Source organism: Ailuropoda melanoleuca, chromosome 2, assembly GCF_002007445.2.
Source record: "Ailuropoda melanoleuca isolate Jingjing chromosome 2, ASM200744v2, whole genome shotgun sequence".
In the NCBI taxonomy this organism is placed as follows: Eukaryota; Metazoa; Chordata; class Mammalia; order Carnivora; family Ursidae; genus Ailuropoda; species Ailuropoda melanoleuca.
This window is the reverse complement of record NC_048219.1, coordinates 98,947,282-98,961,622: the sequence shown is the minus strand read 5'-3', so window position 1 is coordinate 98,961,622 and position 14,341 is coordinate 98,947,282. Positions and strand designations below refer to the sequence as shown.

General features: G+C 56.3%; 1 protein-coding gene and 1 pseudogene across 1 annotated transcript in view; one reads left to right on the top strand and one right to left on the bottom strand.

The window, feature by feature from the left end:
• The window catches only part of GLI2 (GLI family zinc finger 2), a 265,688-nt gene that overhangs the window by 47,169 nt on the left and 204,178 nt on the right, over positions 1–14,341 (top strand). The window lies entirely within an intron of this gene.
• Positions 6,767–8,215, bottom strand: LOC117795905 (annotated as a pseudogene).

The following is a 14,341-nucleotide window of genomic DNA, read 5'->3' as shown; positions in this document are numbered from 1 at the left end:
CCGGAGCATAGATGACCCTGCCCTTCCTTCAGCAGGAGTGACGGTGACGGTGACATTTGCTGGTGGGCCTGCCATCTGGCCCACCCTGACTGCGGGATGCCTCCTGCAAGGTTCAGAACCTGCAGGATCTGGGGCTTGGCCCGGGAGAGGTAAAGTGTAGGGGCTTGTGGGGGACCCAAGGGCCATCTGGAACGTGCCACTGGTTGGCCAGATGCCGAGGAGCGTTCGCACTGTGATACAAAGCCTCGCTGTGTAAACTCATGTTGACCGTGTCACTCCTTTGCTCAACATCTGAGCTCCCTAGTTCCTTCAGAGGAAAACCCAGACTCCAGCCCGGCGTGTGCTGTCCCTCCCTGTAGCCCTCCCCGGAAGGGCTCTTCTGCTCTGCCGCTGTCCCCTGCTGCCTGCACCCCTCAGCACCCCGTCCCTCCTTCCCTGACCGCGACCTGCTGGCCTTGCTGTGAGCACTGCTGCGTGCGGAGCGGGCTCTGGGGTGGCAGTCTCCAGGGATCCCCTTTCCGTCCCCAGGGCTTGGCCCTCAGACCTGGAGACATGCCAGGGACAGACCTGACAGCCGGGCCTCAGCTCCCCTTGTTCCTCCCCAGCTCCTGCAGACTTTAGGGGGCTTATGTCTCAGCCCTCTGATTTCCATGGGCTTCCAGCCCATCTCCCCACCCCTGCCCTGCTCGGCCGCTCCTTCCCTTCACTTGGGACCTCGGTTCCAGCATACAGACCCCAGCTGCAGGGGGCCTGGAAGTCGTTCACCCAGACACACACACTTGGACACATGGAACTGAGGCCCCGACTGGAAAATGAATTCTGCAAGTGGTTCACGGCAGAAAGGGTCACAGAGCCTGTGTCCCCCTCCCAGAGAAGTCCTGTGTCAAGTTCTCTGGCGGGTTTCTGGCTTTTTCTGTTGGGGAGAGGAGAGAAAAACAGAAGCCAAGTGCCCCCAGCTGCGGCCCCTGGCCTGGCCCTCCCCGGTCTCCCTGCCATCTTCACGGGAGTCAGTCTCTTGAGTGGGGAGGATGTGGGTGAATGGCCCTTGACAAGGTGAGTGTACTGGCACCTGAGGAGAACAGGGCTGGACCAACCCTGACCGCACTGGCACTGGCTCTGTGGCTCTGCGCAGTCTACTGTTTTTCTCTCTGGGCCTCAGTTTATTGGCCTCCGTAAGGGGAGCATTAAAGAACCCTCCTCATGGGAGGTCAAAGTGCAGGGGAGGCAGAAGTGGGATGCTGTGTGGGACTCCTGTGTGGGAACGGGCTTACCTCCATTTTCCTTGGGAGATCTCAAAGATAGCCCCATTTTAACCAAGCTGCTTGGAAGCAGGGGAACGGAACTCAGGCACTGGGGAGGGGGAGTTACTGGGGAGTACAGGGAAGGCTTGGCCTCCTGGAAGGAGCACCCATGCTTGCACCAGGGGGCAGGAGTTTGAGGTGGGATGTCACCCCGGGTATGCTGCTGGATCCTTCTGCAGTTTCTTACCTGTGAGGTGGGATGGTAGCCTCTACCTGGCAGGTGCTCAGGAGCCGTGGATGGATGGGCCCCGGTGCTGTCGGCTTTACTGGTGGGGGCTCTCCTTTCACCCTCAACGAGCCTGTCATCCCATAGGGAGTAGGAACGCAGGCCCTGAACTCATTGTTCTTTCTGGGATCCCCTCCTCGGGTCTGGGAGAGGTAATAAGTCCTGGCCAGTCCCCTTTGGAGGGACGAAGTAGGTGTTTATAATACCAATTCCTGCCTTCTTGTCCCCAAATTATCCCCACTTTGCCTTTTCGCAGTCTTTTGCTTTCTTTTTTGGCCCTTCCACGTCCAGCGCTCTATGGCTCTTCTCTCTCCTGGAAGCCAGGAGGAGGTGCTGGAGGGAGAGGTGGGCAGGGGTCTGTAGGGCACAGGCCCTGGCTCACCTGGTACACCCCAGACCTCATGGGGCCGCAGCTGCAGGCCCGGGGTGGCTCCGTGGCAGCTCCGTGGCGCCGGCTCTGGGGCTCTGGGCAAGCAACAGGAGATAGGAGGCAGCCAGCACAATTCTCGGCTTTTACACACTTTCTTTGGGGATGACTGGACTGGACCGTTGGTGGCAGGGGACGTAAAGAGAGAGTAGCTATCTTTCCATGTTGTGCGGAGACTGATTCTGAATTTTTTTCCCAAATATTTTTTTTTGTTAAGTTAGCATTTTTTTTTTTTAAGTAATCACTACACCCAGTGTAGGGCTTGAACTGAGGACCCCAAGATGGGAAGTCGGATGCCCCACCAACTGAGCCACCCAGGCACCCCTCAAAATATTTTTAATGAATGAATTGGGGGCTCCTCCCCAGTATTTGGGGCTGGCCTGGGGCACGGCCTCCGAGTTGCAGCCTCATCAGGAGAGAATCCTTCAGCCTGGTTCCCTGGCCTCTAAGGAAAGGGTCCTCACTTAGGACGGGGCCCCAGGCGCCCTGGGGGATGCCGGCCCGGTGAGGCAGGGAGCTGTGGAGAGCAGCCCGGCTCTCAGGCTGCATGTCTAGTCCCTCACTCCCCTCACCCCTGGTTTCTCCTCTGTAAGGCTGGCGCCGTGACGGTTCAGGGTGCAGTTTGCTCTGGTGGGTGGTGAGGGGGCGTCAGTCCTGCCCGCAAAGCTGCCCCCTCCGCCCTCGGGAGTCGGGACTTGGAGCCCCGGACGCAGCAGCCCCCATTCCGAAGCCGCGGAGGCGCCCCAAGGAACTGGCCCAGGACGTCACCTGACATTTCTCCTACACCCTTTCCTTCGTGGTCAGAAGTGAGGCTACATTTGTAGTTTCCCCGACTATATTCTCTATAGTTACGAGAAAATCCATTTTAATGAAAAAGCGATAGAACCATGACATTAAAGAGCGTTGCCGAAAACCCAGCACTACCCCAAATTCAGTCATCTTAACACAAGACTTTTTTTTCTACCTGTTGTCTCCCCTTGTACATACGGTCAATTCTCCTAGTTGCACTTAGTGGAGGCATTCCACTTTGTTTTATTTCCATCTACCGTATGATGTTAAACATTTCTGTATTTATTTTTTTTTAAATATTTTATTTATTTATTGGAGAGAGAGAGAGAGAGAGAACACACGAGCAGGGGGAGCACAGGCAGAGGGAGAAGCAGGCTCCCCGCTGAGCAGGGAGCCCGATGCGGGGCTCGATCCCAGGACCCCGGGGTCACGACCTGAGCTGAAGGCAGACGCTCAACTGACTGAGCCACCCAGGCGCCCCCATGTCTGAATTTCTGTGTCTTTATAACAGAGACCCCAAATAGCTGCAGTACTTTCCACTGTGTTGCTGTAATACCAGCATATTCGAAACGGTTTCTCTCCTGGGAGCACGGAGGTTGGGGCCAGGGTTTCGCAAGCATAGGGAGCCCTGCAGTGCACATGTCGCTCGTCCCGTATTCAGGAGTGTCGGTGAGGCAGGCCAGGGACTTGGCAGATGGTTTCTGGCAGGTGGTGGATGTCCAGCTGTCACTGGGGTAGCTGGAGTTCTGCTCTCTGGTATATTCTAAAATCAGACACCACAGAGCAAGTGTCCTTTGGTAAAGCGCTCCTGTGTGTGAGGTGCTGTCCTAGATGTTTTGTGGTTGTGAAGTCATTCATAACAATCCCGGAACATCACATTCCTGGCTCCGTTTTCCATTGAGGGATCCTGAGATGAGAGGAAGCTGGGTCATTTGCCCATAGCTTCCAGCAAGAGGCCGACCCAGGCCTCAGATTGAAGGCTTCATTGCACTGCGTCTCCTTATAGCATGAGGTAGTGAGCTCCCCATCCATGGGGAGTATTCAAGCAGAGGTTGGATGATGAAATGTCTAGAATACTCTAGATCGAATTTCTTAATCTTGGCATCAAAGACATTTTGACCGGATAATTCTCTGTTGTTGGGAGCTGTCCCAGTCACTGTAGGACGTCTAGAAACATCCCTGGCCTCTACACACTTGCTGCCAGTAGTGCAATATAGAAACAATAACACGTCTGTAGACATTGGACAGTGTCCCCTGGGACGTAGATTCACCCCCAATTGCTCATTGCTGCTCTAGGGGATTCCTGAGTAGAATGGGAGGTTGACTACTGGATCCCTGGGACATCCGTGAGGCTCCCTGCCTGGCAGGATCCTTTGGCAGACTGTGTCTCCATCAGTGGGTGGCTGATTGGAGGGACTGGGCATGGTGCCGTCGTGGAAGGGAGTCCTGGGGTCCAGGCTAAGGGGAAGACCTGGCTGCCTCTTCCACGTGCAGACCCCGAGTCACAGTGCAGAGCCTCGAAATCCCCAGATGTGCCCTGGGGCGGGGAACCCGGCTCCCCATAACGACTGTGGATGACAGTCCCATGACCAAGGGCAACCTAGACCTGTGACCCCTTGTGGCTTCTGGCCGGTTTGCAAGACTCACCTCATTGGGGGAAATCCGCTGTGTCACTGTGGCTTCTCACGTGGGTTGGGGACATCCTTGAGCATCTTCCCAGGGATAGCCCTGGTCAGGGAGCCCACCCACGGCACCCTTGACTTGCAGATCAGGCCCCCCGGGGGCAGGGCTGGCAAGGAGACTGATTTTGCAGTGCTGCGTGTAGACTTGGGCTTTAAAGAGTGCTCTCATTTCCTCTCCGGAAGCCTTCAAAAGGCCTGGGAACAAAAGGGGCTTGATGGAGTGTGCCTTGGAGAGCTTCATCGAAAGGAGGGAAAAGAACGAGCAGCCCACAACTACAAAGCCACTTAATTTTGCATATGGTGTCATGCCAAGAAACGCTGAAGTGCAGGAACAAGCAGAGAGACATGTTCCTTTTATCAGGAGGGTGTGGACTGGCAGTGAGAGCCAAGGACAGCCGTCAGCAAAACGGTGCTGGGTTTTTGGCACCCCATCCCCACAGTTTCTCCCCTTACTCCCCTCTCTCTGGCTCCCTCCAGCCCTCTCGGTTCTGTCCCCCTCTACATAGAGAAATGAACTTTTTATATCACAAGCACTTAAGGCCTGACCTTATTCCAGGGCAGTTTGCATTTTAATAGGCTGTGCTTGAAAACAAAAAGCGTCAAAGAAGTGACTCTCTAATGATGTAATTTTAGGGAGTAAGGGTGGTTTGTATTTATTTATTTATTTATTTATTTATTTATTTATTTATATGGCCAGTGAGTTCTGTCTGGCACCTTCTAAGATACAAGCAACCAGCTGGGCTGCATCTTTCAGTCAGGCTCTCTGGGGTCCATTAAATTATCATGACCAGCTGTCTGCTGTGTGGCCGCCACTAGTGGACACGGTGTGGGGGATGGTTTAGGAGACAGCTGACTTGAGAACGCTGGGTTCACCATGATAGCTCTCACTGCACGTTCATGGGACACTGTGTGCCAGGTGATGTGTGTCAGGGACTGGGAGCGAAAGTCAAAGCGCCAAACCACCCAGGGGTAGGATCGTGAAGCATCTCGTTAAAAGGTCTCCTGAGTGCAGTGCCGTGGGATGGCCAGGCTGATGGGGGTCTGCCGGAGCGCTGTGCCAGTCTGGGGCAGGAGGGCCAGGAAACACTTCCTGGGGGAGGTGACACCGGCCTTAGCCTTAAAGGTATAAGCAGGAGTTAATCAGGCAGATGTGGCAAGGAAAGGTGTTTGGGGGAGGGGAAGAGCATGAGCTCAGAGACCTGACAGGCAGTGTCTGGGGATCACAGATTTCTGGAGTCATGTAAGGGGTAAGGTCCGAGTTGGTGGGAATAAGGCCCAGGAGGCAGGGAGGGCTGAGGCCTTGGGGGTTTTGTGTGTCCTCATGTGAAGTTTGGACATTTTTCCACAGGCAGTGGGAGCACCCTGGGTGAGTGCTCACCTATTTGTTTTTTTTTTATTTTTTATTTTTATTTATTTTTTTTTTAGATTTTTTATTTTATTTATTCAACAGAGATAGAGACAGCCAGCGAGAGAGGGAACATAAGCAGGGGGAGTGGGAGAGGAAGAAGCAGGCTCATAGCAGAAGAGCCTGATGTGGGGCTCGATCCCACAACACCAGGATCACGCCCTGAGCTGAAGGCAGACGCTTAACCGCTGTGCCACCCAGGCGCCCCGATGCTCACCTATTTGGACATCAACCTTCAGGACTCAGCCGCAGGACCTCTTGCTCACCCCGCATCCTGCTCACTGCCCAGACACTGTCTTCTCTGTCTGCGTAGTCCTCTCCGCTTCAGCAGACCCTCCTGGACCTGACCTGTCCTCCTTTGGAAAATATGTGTTTACTTCTTTCCTCCAGGAAGCCTTCCCTGACTTCTCTCAGGCTAGCCAAGTTTACTTGTAGCCCCTTGAGTTTATCTCTCCAACAAGGAGCTTATCCTGAGTTTTTACTATCTGTTTCTCTTAATGACTGCCTCACTGCTTGGGCTGGGAACTCTGGGAGAGTAGTACTATGTTTCATTCCCCTCTGCAGTCAAGGGCACAGCCCCATGAATGGCACACAGTAAGCCCTCAGGAATAGGTGCCACCTGCATGAAGAATCTCATGCTTGTGCCCAGTCAGGGGGCCCTTAGAACTTCCCTGGCCTCCCAGAGAGGGCAGGTGCTCGGGCTGCAGCTGGCCCACACAGGGCTGGAGCGGGTGTCCGTTCACTGGGCCTGGAGATTTAGGTTGGGACGTGTGACTGCCAGGAGACAGGAAGATGTGTGAGGGCTAATGGGCTCCTGGGAATGCAAGAGGAAGAGTGACACCTGGGAGAAGCTGGAGTTGGGCAGGTGGGCCTGGGATGCCCTCCTTCCACCTCAAGCACGGAGCTGCCAGCCAAAGCAGGCCACTCCTGTTGGCTTCACTCCTTGGGGGTGGTGCGGCCATGGGTTCCTGGCAGAGCCTCGGGAAAGCCAGTGGCTGAGCCTGGAAGAGGCACAGACAGAAAAGCTGAGTGAGGGCATCGCCTGGGAGGTGTGGGGAGGGCCGTGGCCGGGCAAGTCAGAGCAGCGCGCCGCACAGACCGAACCAGGAGATGCCAGGCCACCCACCGGCCTGCTTCTCCCCACAGCCTCGAGAACCAGAGGAGCTGCCCCGGATCCGCAGCCGGCCCTCCCTGCCCCTGCCCCGCCATCTCCCCCAGGCCCAGCACCACCTGTGGAAAGGGTGACCTCTGGCTTCAGAGATGGTTGGTGTTGGGCAATAGGGTTGCTGGTTCATGGACGCAGGTGGCTCGGGCCCATCTGCTTGGCTCCTGTCTGTGCTCCCCACATGCTGGAATTCCTGTTTCCACCCAGTTGTGGCATGACATGCACTCCCAGGGGGGTCCCGCCAACCTCTAGAGGCTGTGATCTGGGTGATGACAGGAAGGAAGAGGGACAGCCACCTGCACATGTCACTGACCCCAAAATGCCACACCCGAGCCTACGGTTCCACTCAGAGGAAACAGCCCCTTTGAGCGCACGATGGCTCAGGAAGCACGTTTGAGGTAGAAAGCACTTCGTTTTTTCCTCATCTTGAAAATGGCGTGTGCCTGCACACAGCAGGCGCTCGGTAATTTACAGACTCGAGCGCGGAGCGCTATGCATGGCAAAGTCTTCGTGCTCAAGGCGTTTACACTTGTTTTTCCCATTGGTTGTCAAATGATCCTTTACTGAGATATTTTCCTTTTAGCTCTTCCCTAGCTGGCTGTTCCACGGCACCACTGTTGACGTCATCTGTGATGTCACGAGGGTGGCGGCCATCCACACTGCGGCCCACGGACCGGGCCGTCCCCGGGACCTCGTTAGTGGTTCCAGAGAGTTCTCGGGCTAGAGCGGTGCTGCCTGTCAGGCATGGTTGACAGACTCGTCCAAAGTGGTGTTTCCATTTCCATCCAAACATTTGCCCATGTCTTTCTGCTTCCTTCTGCCTCGTGGAGGTTCCTTGAGGGCTCTGGTCGTCAGGGCGGAGCCAGCAGGTTCCCCTTCAGTCTGGGCCTGTCTGTTCTGAATGGTCAGTTTTTCACTGTCATCCTCAGACCCTTCCAATCACCGGTTGCCTTGGCGATGTCATCACCATCCTTTTTGGGAGACAGTCCCAGGGGGCCGAGCCTCGGGGCCGGGGCAGATGTGACAGCGACTTCCCCATGGCTGCACCTCAGATGGACGACTTTGGTCCCGTCGGGGTCGAACTTAGGTGGTGTGGTGGAGGCGGCTGGTGTGGATGCACCGGTTTCAGGATGACCGAAGACCGTCGCACCCTCGCCTCCTCCAAGCCGAGAACCAAACAGCTCGAGGCGTTTACACTTGGAGGGAAGGGGCGCATTCATAGGCCAGTAGGAATTCTGCCCCGTAGACCTTGACAGCCGTGCCACCGAACACTGCCTGAGGCAGACGGGACAAGCTTTTTCTAGCCCCTGCGTCTGACCCAAGTCGGCCTTTGTTGGCCCTCCACCTGGCCCTCAGCCCCTCACCCCCAGAATGCTGACGGGTGCAGGAGCAGCCCTGACTTCGTGGAGATCGTGGGGATCGTGGGGATTGTGGGGCTCGAGGCCTAAGGGGAGGCCAAGAGAGGAGAGGGATTCTCCGCAGGGATTCAGTGCCAGAGAGCATTTGTGTAGCGAGTCAGGATCGCACGGGGGTGAGTGAGTCTGCCTCTGGGTAAGCAGGAAGGGAAGCAGACCTGGAAACAGGTAGTTAAAACACAGTGATAGAGGAGCTTGACCTCAGGGGGCCTGATTTAGGACTGACCCCTAACCTGGGTGGTATGGGGCTCAGCAGGAGGGGCTTTGGGGAAATGGCACTGCAGGTGGGGAGATCCCAAGGTGCGGCCTTGGTGGGGATTTGTACCCTATCCCTTAGGCACTTCCCGCCTGTCCAGTTCTTTTTTTCCCCCTCAGTTCCCCCTCCTCCGGGGATTTACTGCTGGGCCTCTGTCCTTGCCTTCCCTCCCCAAGGCTTGGGTGAAGGGGGCCCAGGCAGGGGCCTCGCTGCCCGCAGCTCCTGTGCTCCAGGCCTGTTCCCGGTCATGCCCTCGTCAGCCCTGGGCCCCGGCAGAGGCCTTCTCCCCTGCCTGGGGCCTGCCCAGGGCAGTCTGTTTTCCCTCCTCGGGGCAGAGGCGAAGCGTGTTTTTCTTCCCCGCTCAGGAATTGCGCCTCAGAAACACACAATGCAGCTGTTAAAATATCTGGGTCTGGCTGGGCAGCCACACAGCGGGCCCCTTGTTCGCCTCAGACGGCGGCCTCCTCCTGGGAGCCAAGTTGGGAGCATGCTTCTGCCGGCGGGGGGTGTGAGGCAGAGACCCCGGTCCTCTGGAGTTTCTGCTGCTTTGGGGGCTTCTCCACGGAGGACGGCAGACCTTTGCATAAGTCAAGCTGGATGGCACGTTTACAAAAAGGTGCCAGCCTGAGAGTTTCCACGTTGGACCCCAGCGGCACAGGCCCTCGGGTGGGGAGAGGGAGAGGAAGGGGCTGTGATGCGGCTGTCTTGTCCAATCTTGGAATGGCCCTCTATTCGTGGCTTGGCCCCCTCACATTGCCGGGGACAGGTCTTCCTGCCCCAAGTGGGGCAGAAACTCCCGGGCCGCTGTGATTACGCAGCGCATGCTTGAGCTCGGGCCTGCCTCGGCTTTTCATCCTTACCGTGATGGAGGTGCTGTTGTCACCCCCATTTTACAGATGGCAAAACTGAGGCACAAGGAGAAGTTTGTTCTTGCCTGTAGCTCTAGGTGGAACTGGGATTCTAATGTGGCCACCTTTCTCCGGGGTCTGCACTCACCGTGCTCCCTCTGGACCTGCCTGCTGCTGATAGGACCAGGGAGTGATGTCAACGTGTCCAAAGCGGGACAGGGAGGTCGTGGTAGGTCTGTATAGGACCCTGGGTGGGAGCTCATGAGGGCAGGCTTCCTGGGTTTGAAAGCATGGCTTCTGTGGGTAGGGCAGAGAGGAAAGAATATTCCGGGCAGGAAAGCATGGGGATGGTGTAAGGGCAGGGAGCATGGATGTGGCCTGGTATTTTCAGGGAGTAAACCCCAGGGCAAGCAAATGGCCGTTTCGATGCCATCTGAAGTGTCAATCACGAAGTAGCTCTTACCCATATCCTCCCAGGGAAAAAAAAAAAAAAAGGAGGCCTCTTGCCCAGCTCTAGTCCTGATACCCATCTCCCCTTATCTGAGGCTGGCTTCCACAGAAGAGGCCTGCACTTTCCATCGGGGCCCTCCCTGGCTGCTGCTCTGGCCCAGCAAGTCAGTGAATTAGGGTTAATGATCTGTTTTCCTGCACACCAGCAAGTGCAGGGGCTGGGCAAATTAGGGAGCTTTCGTACTTGGAAAAATCCACTCGAGGAGTGATGAAGAAGCAGGTGCACCCGCTAGGAGAGTGATTTTTGCACGGTACCCGCCCCTGGTCACAGTGGAAGGGTGAGGGCTTTGCCCCCTGCTTTTTAGGCCTCTGGTCCGAAGCTTCTGGAAGCAGCAGGGACTGTGGGATCCACGCTGGCTGGGTTGCATGGCCAAAGCGTGTTCAAGGCCCAGGAAGTGAGGAAGTGCCTTCTTCCTAAACCCGTCTCCCTCTGGCCTGCCCTTCCCAGAGACCCTGGTTGGGCCCGCAGCAAACCCCCCTCCGCCCCCGCCCCCGCCCAACGTGGTCTGTCCCCTGCTCCTTTCTCCCNGCCCCCGCCCCCGCCCAACGTGGTCTGTCCCCTGCTCCTTTCTCCCTGTGAGAGTGCCCTCCTTTCTTTTTCTCTCTGCCCACAGTGTGCCAGGGGTCATGCCCATGCCATTCCTGCCCCTGGCGTGCCCTTCCCTCTCTCCTCTGCAGGCCAAGTTCAAGGCCTTTCATTCCCTGTCGTGAAGCCACAGGGCAAATGGGTGGTCATCTGGAAGCCCCCTCTGATGTCCCCAGTCAGGAGCCCTCGCTCCCTGGGGTTCCATGGCCATGAAGTCTCTGCTCCTTATTAGACTTTTAGCATATATTGACTGAGATGTCAGTGAACTCGCCAAAGTTTGCTTTTTGACCTCTATAATATTCCTTGCACACGCCCGGCATCTACATATTAAACAAATTTGGCGGTGGTCGAAATTCTGTGGGCTTCAGAATCCAGCGGACCTGCACTGAAACGGCATGCTGCTCCATGTTAGCTCTGTGACTTTGGGCAGGTTACTTACCCTCTCTGGGCCTCTGTTTCAGTGTAAAGCAAGGATCGTGATATTGGCGTCACAAGATAAGTGTGGGTGCTTGAGGCTTTTGATCTTCTCTTTCTCTGGTAATGAGGCTCCCAGGATGAGGGACACTGCTGGGCAGAGCAGGGGTCCAAGGAACGATGGAGCAGTTTGAGGGGACTCGTCGTTCTCTGAGTCACAGAGGAATGAGAGCCCCACGTTGTATATCATGGGGCAGGGAGTGTCAGAAGAATGCTTTATTTTTTTCCAGATATGTCTCCCTTTGTTGTCCTCGTGGTGCCCCGGGCATCAGGCCAGGCAGCAGGCCACGTGCCAAGCCACGTAGAGACAGAGGAGTCTGTGCTGGGTAAGGAGCGGCTACCGTCTGCCCCCATCCCGCACACACTGGTACGTGTGAGTTTCCTCAACACCTCGGGAGGGACGGTACAACCTCTCACTGGCCGTGGGGTCAGGGAGCTGGTACTCCATGGTCCAACCTCCTATCCCACATCTGACCTGGCCAGGGTCCCAAGGGTCTTCTGCAGGCTCTGGTTTTCCCTCCCCCAGGGGGCTGCAAGAACCCCTGGCCAGGATGGTGCCGGAGGGACCAGCCCAGGCAGGACTATGTGGTTCCCCTCCCTACGTCAGGTCATTGGAAGAGGGAGGGGCCAGGGGACAGGGCAGCGACATGGCTGTGTCTCCACCACCACCACTACCCCCCCCTTTCCCCAGGCTCTGGCGGTGGGAAGTCAGTCATACCTCCTCCAGCTCTGGAGCCCCTTGTCTGGGTTCGCTGGAGATGGTTTGCTGCAGGGCCCTAGTGGGGCTGTTTCACAGAGGCGTTGATTCCACACCAGAGACAAGGCAGGGGGACAGAGAAGCCAGAACCAGATGCAGCTGAATCCTGAGGTCCCGCCGACAGGTGCTGCCACCCTGGGCCCCCGCAGGCAGGTGACCTTTTCTTGGAAGCAGGTGCCTGCCTGCAGAGGTTGTCCTGTCTGGCCAACCCCCAGGGGGGGACCCAGTGTTTGTGGGGTAGCTGCTGTGACATGTGTTAACAACCATGCCGGGAAGCTTGACTGTCCTCGAAACCATCCTGGAAGGTAGGAAGGCGGCTCCGTGTTACAAGGGAGGAAACAGAGGCTCAGAGAGGGGCAGTAACATGGCCAAAGACACACAGCTGATGTGGACCGCTCTGGTCCAAGCATAAGCATATTTCACACTGGGAGAATAAAATGGATACATATTATAAAATAGGATTCTTTTACCCCCTGTGATGAAGTGCAAGCAGAGTGTCCCCAGCTTGGTGTAGTCCTGGGGAACGCTCACCTCCCCCACTTCCTCTTCCCTTGCAAGGTGGAGGGGGAAGGGTCAGTTTTGCTCCAGCTGGGGCCGTGGGGCTGCGTGGAAGCTCACGGGTGTCTCCCTCATGCCTCCGACCTGGAGAGTCAAACCCCCGATTCCCGTTTACGTGGCCGGCCTCTGCTCGTTGGTGTTGGGCTGGTATCCCCTCGGTCGGGAGCACCCAGTGGAATGTTCTCTTTCCCAAAGGCAGTGCTAAAGTGATGCGAGATGAAATGATGGGTGCCTGGCCACCCGGTGGATACAGGACACGTCCTCAGGACCTTGGGGCCCCAACTGGGGAGGGGAGGAGTCTGCTCTCTCTTCTTAGTGATAACTAGCTTGTAATGATCATTACCTTTAATCTGTGGGGCACTGATAGTGTGTTTTTCACTTCAGGAAATTTCACCTGTTTTATCTAATTTGGTCTTAAAAGCGAGTCTGATCAAGGCCGAGCGGGTGTTTATTATCTCTGGTGTATTTGTGTGTGTGTGTGTGTATTTTTGCACATACGTGATCGTTTGTGAGCGTGTGCACGTGGCTTGTGCGAGCGTGTGCACGTGGCGTGTGCCTCTCTACATGTAACCGTGTGTGCCTGTGTATGTGAGTACCCATATGTGTGGCGTGTGATCGTGTGTGCACGTGTGACCGCGTATACGTGCACACATGTGGCAGGGTGTGTTGTGTGTGTGTGTTAGTGTGTGACTGTGGGTGTGCTTGCGTGTGTTGTGTGGTCTCAGTGTGTGCCCATGTGTGTCTACACGTGTGGGGCTGGGGCACGCATGCCGCACGGCTGAGATCAGAAGAGGTGAGAACACCCCGGCCCCGAGGTGGCTGCGAGGACCGGGAGGCGAGGTTTCTTCTCTCTTCTGGAGAACGATTTCGCCCAGGGAAGACGCTCTAATTCCTGTGACTCACTCGTTAGAGGAGTTCAAAGCAGCCAGGTGGCGGGAGGGTGTCTGGGGTTGCAGGTTTCTGAGTGATTCGCTCATTCTGTTCTGATTATTAATTTATTCTTTCAAGCCAGTCCTTTCACTCGGAGTTCTTAACCTTTTCTGTGCCGCGGACCCCCCTGAGAATGATGGTCTAGGCGCACAGGAGAAAAACACATGGGATTACGAGAGAAACCAGCTGCACTGGACACGGCGGTCAAATGTCAAAAGCACCGAGTCGGTGCCGTAGGAACTCGAGCGCTTCTGTGCTGGCTCAGGTGGCGAGGTCCCTGGGGCCTAACGGTGACCTGAAGCGGGATGCCGTGGCGAGCACAGGGTGTGAACGCGTTTGTGACTTATGCCAGTGGCAGACTCAGAGGCACTGCGGCTTGTCCGTGTTCAGGCCTGAGGGACACCCCCTTCTGGTTCCAAGTTAGCCAAGAGAAAACGTATTTTTCCCCCTTAGGGTTATGCAGCCTTGCATGGGCTGGAACTTGTAAATTACTTGGAATAATTTGTAAATGATCTAGAAGTGACCTCGTAAGTGGCACCCCGTGGAGGTTTTCCTGAACCTGCCTGTTATCACAAATACCCATGGAAATTTTTAAAAACCCATGCGGTATTTTGTCCCCAACTCTCTGCCCGGACCCCTGGAATCCGAATCTCCGGGAGAAGGTCCAGGAATGTCTGTGGGGGCTCTTGGTGCTGCCAGGACCCCCTGGAGAGCCAGTGACTCTGCGGTCTCCTACTGAAGACCGCTCCTCCTGGCTCCTGGTCCAGTGCTCCCCCTTCCCTGAGCAGAACCTGGGGAGTGCGGTTGCATCTCCTCTCAGGCGTTGTCTGGACATGCCTGAGCAGTGTGAGCTCCCTAGGTGAAGTGGGGGTGCTGCCTCCCCCGGCCCCCATGAGTGCTGTGCTCCCAGCCCCTCCCATTCTGCAGCCTTTTGTGGAGCCTGTGGGAAGTATTTCAGCACAGACCCTCATGCCCTCCCCCCCCAGCTGAGGTCTGGGACCCTGGAGCCCTG